General features: G+C 33.7%; 1 protein-coding gene across 9 annotated transcripts in view; it reads left to right on the top strand.

Annotated features, from left to right (window-relative positions):
• Nucleotides 1-3,888: 3,888 nt before the first annotated feature.
• LOC126765682 (uncharacterized) overlaps nucleotides 3,889-8,789 on the top strand; it is a 69,187-nt gene continuing 64,286 nt past the window's right edge. For 2 of the 9 annotated variants that reach the window (XR_007668526.1, XR_007668525.1), the window contains exons 1-2: nucleotides 3,892-4,041; nucleotides 4,125-4,318. The gene's annotated coding sequence lies outside the window, so the exon portion shown is untranslated. Of the gene's footprint in view, nucleotides 4,042-4,124; nucleotides 4,319-8,447; nucleotides 8,521-8,789 lie in introns of those variants that run through there. The other 7 variants (XM_050483399.1, XM_050483394.1, XM_050483402.1 and 4 more) reach the window with 5 other exon arrangements.

The raw sequence follows: 8,789 nt of genomic DNA, 5'->3' as shown, positions 1-8,789 counted from the left end.
CATAAATTCAGGACCAATTCACTTCTGCTCGATATGATCATTTTTTGCCTTAACTATGGCCTTGAGACAGTCAAAAAACGAATCGCAAGCTGCCCGAATGTGACTTGCCGGTATTTTGGCCCACTCACGGACAATGGCTTTCTTTAGCATCTCGAGACTGGTGAGTTTTTTACTTCGGACCTTGCTATCCAAAATGGCCTAAAAAGAATAATCCATTGGATTCGCATCTGGTGAATTCGAGAGCCATTGTGTGGTCGTAATGATGTTCGGAACGTTGTTTTTCAGCCATTCTTGGTTCACAAGCGCTTTGTGAGACGGTGCTGAGTCTTGTTGAAACGTCCATGGTTTGCGACCGAAATGTTTGTTTGCCCACGGCTTCAAAACAGCCTTCAGAACATTTTCTCGATAATATGTCGCAATTACTTTAACGCCAGGCTCGATGAAAACAATTGGAGAGCACCCAATCTGCGGTGACAGCAGTCCAAACCATTATTTATGGCGGGTGCTGCCTCCTGGTGACCAACCGATGACTTAGATTCTCGTATGAACGGTCGGTCAAGTAAACCCTATCGTTTTGAGAGTTTACGAATTGCTCAATTGGAAAAATTTTTTCGTCAGAAAACACAATGTTCGGAATTTGACCGCTTTCGGCCAAGCGAAGCAACTGCTTCGCTCTCTCAAGTCTTATTTGTTGCTGCTTCGGTGTGAGATCATGGGCCCTTTGAAACTTGTAAGGCTTGACCTTGAGCTCATTTTTCAATATGCGTCGGATGCTGTGGTCGGATATTTTCAGTTCTTTAGCCATTTGATTGACACTTCGTCGCGGATTTCGCTCAAGTCGCTTCTTCACTTTCCGAACCATCTCACGTCACGTTGCAGTTGCAGTATTTTGATGACCACCTCCATGACGTTTTGCGATGCTTCCAGTATCATTGTAACGGGTGATGGTCTGACAAACAAAAACTTTATTCACATTAAGGTGTTTGAGCTCACGAACAATATCTGGCTGTGATTTTCCAGCTAAATATAAAGCAATCACACTATTACGTTTGAATTCCATCGCTGATCACTTTTTTTGCGTTCACTTGTGGCAAAATGCTTTTGTACACTTGTGATCAATACTCCGAGCTGTCATTCAGCAAATTAATAAACAGCTGATTCCAATGCGACAGCTGCGCGAACTCTCTGAAGTTGGTTACACTTCGAGTGCCCTGTATTGGTGACAGATTTGAGTTGATCGCAATTGTACAATGACTGCTATTGCAAATTATGAGATTAACCGAGGAAATACATATGTGTGGCTGTTGTTCTGAAAAGATTCTAATTATAAATTCTAGCATATTTGCAACATAACTGATGCTCTTCAAATCATTTACGAACCTTCAAATATTCGAATGGCGATGAAATTTCCAACCGTAATGAAATACATATGTGTGTGTGTGTGATTCCATTTCAGGACAAAAAGTTACATATGGATATGCATTAGTATAAAAGACGAAACTTTGCAAATGTATTTGTGAATTGGTTACTCCCGTCTTGTTGGGATCTCTATTAATTTTGCTGGAGTTACGCTTGCAAGTACTTTTTTGAATTTGGCTGTATCAGAGCACACGAACAAAATAACAATTTTTATAGCATAACATTTTATCAGATTGAACAAAATAATAACACCCAACATTTAGTACGTATAAAAATTACTAAATAGTGGTTATTTATTATATGGAGAAACTATTTAAATCTTTTTAAAGAATATAAGAACAACTGACTTTTGTCATTTCAATACCCAATAAAAGGATTTAAGCTTGTTAGCTCTCAATCATTATATGTTTTTAATCATTTCCCAATGGAAATAATGCTATGATGCTTCAAATTACAAAACGTTTCATCAAACACCTTTAAATTTCACAAATTTATTTAATTTTCATTGTTTTACATTTTTTATAAGTGGTCTTGAACGATGCAACAAATCCCTCCAGTGAGAGAGTGAGAGAGGAGTTGGACATCGCTTTATCTCTGCCAAAACTTTTATTGATATGTCAAAACTACGTACAATCGAATAAAGCATAATGTAAAAAAAGTCAAAACGAATGTATTGAGAATTAAAAATTAATAGCATTTATGGTGCTGCCACATATATATATTTTCTTGATCTGGAGGAATGCTATTCTAAAAATTTACCACCTCCATTAACACATGGCTATTGAATGAAGTTTTTTTTTCCAAGAAAATATGAAAGTTTTCCGAAGAGATTCAAAAATCGGCATATATTGAAGACATCAAACACGACGAGTAGGGATAAAAATATGTCCAACTTATCCCAGTGTGAGAGCGCCTCAAAATAAGCCCATTTTTGTATAATTTTCCATTGTAGCCAGATCAAGCAAAATAATCATTTTTGGGCATTTAAATTAAAGTACCCAGCATTTATTACAATTAAAAATTATTTTTATTGGACTTCTAATATACCGCGAAACTATTTAAATCTCTTTTTATTATTTTATGGTATATTAAAACAACTGACTTTTGAACTTTCAATACTTAATAAGGTGAATTAAGCCTGTAAGTTCTCAATTAATGAATGTTTTTAATCACTGGTAACAGAAAATTAACAGTGTGATTCTGTACTGTGATACAGTCACAAGTCTCTACATTTGAGATTTTAAGTTAGAGACAATTTTTGTGACTTGAGACGATTTTGCTGTTCTGTAAATGACAATCACAAAATCTATTACATTTCATTATTCAGAGATATTTTTACACTTAAATGAAAATAAATATGTCGACAACAAATTTTAAATTTTCTATGACATGGTCAAAAAACATAATTACCAATAATAACAAAAATCTATGTTGGCTTTGTTTCATAATATGTATATACGAAATTTATGTAAGATTGATTTATTTTTAACCTTTTCGTGTTTCAGTTGTTTACAAAATATAAAAAAACGACAATCGATTAATATCGATGTTGATCTCTCTTCAGTATATTCAAAATGGTAAACAAAAGTTCTTTTTAGTGTTTGTGTTGTGACGTGAGAGCTTACAAGTGGTTTATCAAACTAATCACATAAATTTATCAAAATTTCGCCAACAAAAATGAACAGTTCAAAATACTTCATTGGAGTAAACTGTTGCGGCATCTACTTTTGAATTTTATTAATTATCACAGCTGATTTAGACACTACAAAAAGGAAAAAATGTAAACAAACAAAGATCTGATTTCGCTGAAAATCGACTTCAAATGAGTCTGCGTCCAGTATATCATGGAAAATTTTACTGTGATACAAAATAAATTTTATTAAACAAGACTTATGACAATGTTTTCTTTTGATACTATATATTGAGCGATGCAGAGATATTTTTCTTGAATGGCAAAAATAGCTGCTCTTAATCTTTTCAACTTCAGTAAGAGTAGAAATGCTTAAATGTAATCGAAGTCACCTGCTAAGTATCAGGTGACAATATTTTGAGACTTATGCTAGAGACTATTTAGTGAATAGTAACTAGTCACAAATTGACTTTTTACCTCAAAATGTCTCAAATAGTGACTAGAGACTGCTTACAGAATCGCGATATAATACTACTATGCATCACATTGCCAAACGGTTCATGATATATATATATATAAATTTCGAATTTTCTTTATTTTTCATTGTTTTCAATTTTTATTAGCGATCTTGAACGGCGGCAACAAATCCCTCCATTCACATATATATTTGGTATAATTTCGTCTGGCCGTTCCAGTCATTCCAATTGCAAAACGTCAAGACCTTCCGATTCAGTCAACTGTCAAAGTTTAGTAGGTGAGCGGTTCTCACATTTACAGTGACAGGAGAGTTGCGCATCTCTATATCTCTGACGACGAGTGTAGACATAATTCTAGTTGATTTTGCTGATTCGAATGTTAATCCATACTTATCGAATACTGCAATCACCAAAAACCGGCAAGCAGTTAATTAAACGAATAACTACGTAAATTGGATATTTTTACACACATCTAGAGAGCAGTAAAAGAAGCATGAAAGAAGGCCATTGTACATAGTAAGAGATAATGTTTTCATTAAAATATCTTTAATATGATTTTAATGGGAATTTATGTTCTAACACATACATATGTAATTAAGAAGTAAAACATGGAAGTCAACGGTCAAAAATGATTCATAATATTTTTGCACCGAATTTTTTCTATACTAAAAAGGCTCTTCAGCATATCATTTGGAGGCTGTGATTTAGGCAAGCCCATATTCCGAAATTAAGCATGTTAAATTAATGGGTTGACATAGAGGAGGTTCTCCAAATTAAGGATATACACCTGCCGGTGATTCAAGGTCCATTCACATACAATTTTTTTTCTCTTTTCTTGACAATTCATATTTTAAAAACAAGTCAAAAAAAGGAAATGGTATGTTGATGTTGTAGTGGTAGAAGGCAAAATTCTGATTTCTTTGGCGCCGCGATCTGAAGGTACCGTTGGAAAGAGGAAGTCCTGCTGATTAAAAAAATATATAGGGATATAGGTACCGCTAACGCTTAGTTTACGGGATATGTATTCGAAAATTCCCAAATCGCTAACATTTCAACAAGCTATTTCACTACATTTAACACACTTTATGCACATTTTTCAATTCAAATTAATTAAATTAAACTATAAACATTTAAATAAATCCACATTTTACTTTTTCTTATTTAAATTTAATAAACAAGTAATATTATATAATAATATTACATAACAAAATAATACTGCGTGGTATTTGTAGGACCCACAAATTTTTTATAACGCTATTAACTGCATCTTTAAGCTTGTTCGTTTTGAGCTAGCCTGTGAATCTGTTACTACAGGGTCCGACACTCGGAAGTGTAACCAATTAAAAAAGCCATAAAATTATATTTATTTATTTTAAAATACAAAATGTGTGAAAATAATCATAAATTCAGGACCAATTCACTTCTGCTCGATATGATCATTTTTTGCCTTAACTATGGCCTTGAGACAGTCAAAAAACGAATCGCAAGCTGCCCGAATGTGACTTGCCGGTATTTTGGCCCACTCACGGACAATGGCTTTCTTTAGCATCTCGGGACTGGTGTGTTTTTTACTTCGGACCTTGCTTTCCAAAATGGCACAGAGAGAATAATCCATTGGATTCGCATCTGGTGAATTCGAAAGCCATTGTGTGGTCGTAATGAAGTTCGGAACCTTGTTTTTCAACCATTCACTCCAGAACACTTTCCCGATAATATTTTGCATTTACTTTGACGCCAGGCTCGATGAAAACAATTGGAGAGCGCCCATCTGCGGTGACAGCGGTCCAAACCATTATTTATGGCGGGTGCTGCCTCTTGGTGGCCAACCGATGACTTAGATTCTCGTATGAACGGTCGGTCAAGTAAACCCTATCGTTTTGAGAGTTTACGAATTGCTCAATTGGAAAAATTTTTTCGTCAGAAAACACAATGTTCGGAATTTGACCGCTTTCTACCAAGCGAAGCAATTGCTTCGCTCTCTCAAGTCTTATTTGTTGCTCCTTCGGTGTGAGATCATGGGCTTTTGGAACTTGTAAGGCTTGACCTTGAGCTCATTTTTCAATATGCGTCGGATGCTGTGGTCGGATATTTTCAGTTCTTTAGCCATTTGATTGACACTTCGTCGTGGATTTCGCTCAAGTCGCTTCTTCACTTTCCGAACCATCTCACGTGACGTTGCAGTCTTTTGATGACTACCTCCATCACGTTTTGCGATGCTACCAGTATCATTGTAACGAGTGAAGGTGCGATAAGCAAAAGCTTTATTCACATTGAGGTGTTTGAGCTCACAAACAATTGCTGGCTGTGATTTTCCAGCTAAATATAAAGCAATCACACTATTACGTTTGAATTCCATCGCTGATCACTTTTTTTGCGTTCACTTTTGGCAAAACGCTTTTGTACACTTGTGAACAATACTCCGAGCTGTCATTCAGCAAATTAATAAACAGCTGATTCCAATGCGACAGCTGCGCGAACTGTCTGAAGTTGGTTACACTTCGAGTGCCCTGTATTGGTGACAGATTTGAGTTGATCACAATTGTACAATGACTGCTATTGCATATTATGAGATTAACCGAGGAAATACATATGTGTGGCTGTTGTTCTGAAAAGATTCTAATTATAAATTATAACAAATTTTCAACTTAACTGGTGCTCTTCAAATCATTTACGAACATTCACATATTCACATACACTCAAAAATTTCCAACCGTATGATGAATGTTGCTACTTTTACAATAGAGTTTTCCATTTCAGGACAAAAAGTTACACGTGGATATGCATAAGTATAAAAGATGAAACTTTGCAAATGTATTTGTGGATTGGTTACTCCCGTCTTGTTGGGATCTCTATTAATTTTGCTGGAGTTACGCTTGCAAGTACTTTGTTGAATTTGGCTGTTTTTATAGCATTTTTCCAAGGTGGTCAGATTGAACAAAATAATAATTTTCGGGCATTTAAATGAAAACACCCAACATTTAGTGCAAAAATTACTATATAGTATAGTGGTTATTTATTATATGGAGAAACTATTTAAATCTTTTTAAAGTATATTAGAACAACTGACTTTTGACCTTTCAATACCCAATAAAAGGATTTAAGCTTGTTATCTCTAAATCATTAAATGTTTTTAATCATTTTCCAATGAAAATAATACTATGATGCTTCAAATTACAAAACGTTTCATCAAATACCTTTAAATTTCACAAATTTATTTAATTTTCATTGTTTTACATTTTTTTTAAGTGGTCTTGAACGATGCAACAAATCCCTCCGTTTACATATTTCTTGGTAAGATTTCAATCTGGCCCTCGCTTGTTTCCAATTGATAAACGTCAAAACCTACTGAACTCGATTAGCTGTCAAAGTTCAGTAGGTTTTGACGTTTAGCAATTGCTACAGTTATACATCTCTTTATCTCTGCCAAAACTTTTATTGATATGTCAAAACTACGTACAATCGAATGAAGCATAATGTAAAAAAAGTCAAAACGAATGTATTGAGAAATAAAAATTAATAGCATTTATGGTGCTGCCACATATATATATTTTCTTGATCTGGAGGAATGCTATTCTAAAAATTTACCACCTCCATTAACACATGGCTATTGAATGAAGTTTTTTTTCCAAGAAAATATGAAAGTTTTCCGAAGAGATTTAAAAATCGGCATATATTGAAGACATCAAACAAGACTAGTAGGGATAAAAATATGTCCAACTTATCCCAGTGTGAGAGCGCCTCAAAATAAGCCCATTTTTGCATAATTTTTCATTGTAGCCAGATCAAGCAAAATAATCATTTTTGCTCATTTAAATTAAAGTACCCAGCATTTATTACAATTAAAAATTATTTTTATTGGACTTCTAATATACCGCGAAACTATTTAAATCTCTTTTTATTATTTTATGGTATATTAAAACAACTGACTTTTGAACTTTCAATACTTAATAAGGTGAATTAAGCCTGTAAGTTCTCAATTAATGAATGTTTTTAATCACTGGTAACAGAAAATTAACAGTGTGATTCTGTACTGTGATACAGTCAGAAGTCTCTACATTTGAGATTTTAAGTTAGAGACAATTTTTGTGACTTGAGACGATTTTGCTGTTCTGTAAGTGACAATCACAAAATCTATTACATTTCATTATTCAGAGATATTTTTACACTTGAATGAAAATAAATATGTCGACAACAAATTTTAAATTTTCTATGACATGGTCAAAAAACATAATTACCAATAATAATAAAAATTTATGTTGGCTTTGTTTCATAATATATACGAAATTTATGTAAGATTGATTTATTTTTAACCTTTTCGTGTTTCAGTTGTTTACAAAATATAAAAAAACGACAATCGATTAATATCGATGTTGATCTCTCTTCAGTATATTCAAAATGGTAAACAAGAGTTCTTTTTAGTTTTGTGACCTGCTAAGTATCAGGTGACAATATTTTGAGACTTATGCTAGAGACTGTTTAGTGAATAGTAACTAGTCACAAATTCAGTTTTTACCTCAAAATGTCTCAAATAGTGACTAGAGACTGCTTACAGAATCGCGATATAATACTACTATGCATCACATTGCCAAACGGTTTATGATATATAAGTATATAAATTTCGAATTTTCTTTATTTTTCATTGTTTTCAATTTTTATTAGCGATCTTGAACGGCGGCAACAAATCCCTCCATTCACATATATATTTGGTATAATTTCGTCTGGCCGTTCCAGTCATTCCAATTGCAAAACGTCAAGACCTTCCGATTCAGTCAACTGTCAAAGTTTAGTAGGTGAGCGGTTCTCACATTTACAGTGACAGGAGAGTTGGGCATCTCTATATCTCTGACGACGAGTGTAGACATAATTCTAGTTGATTTTGCTGATTCGAATGTTAATCCATATTTATCGAATTAAACGAATAACTACGTAAATTGGATATTTTTACACACATCTAGAGAGCAGTAAAAGAAGCATGAAAGAAGGCCATTGTACATAGTAAGAGATAATGTTTTCATTAAAATATCTTTAATATGATTTTAATGGGAATTTATGTTCTAACACATATGTAATTAAGAAGTAAAACATGGAAGTCAAAGTTGATTCATAATATTTTTGCACCGAATTTTTTCTATACTAAAAAGGCTCTTTAGCATATCATTTGGAGGCTGTGATTTAGGCAAACCCATATTCCGAAATTAAGCATGTTAAATTAATGGGTTGACATAGAGGGGGAGGTTCTCCAAATTATGATATACACCTGCCGG

This window comes from Bactrocera neohumeralis, unplaced genomic scaffold (assembly GCF_024586455.1).
Source record: "Bactrocera neohumeralis isolate Rockhampton unplaced genomic scaffold, APGP_CSIRO_Bneo_wtdbg2-racon-allhic-juicebox.fasta_v2 cluster11, whole genome shotgun sequence".
NCBI lineage: Eukaryota > Metazoa > Arthropoda > Insecta > Diptera > Tephritidae > Bactrocera > Bactrocera neohumeralis.
This window is presented reverse-complemented; position numbering and strand designations above follow the sequence as displayed.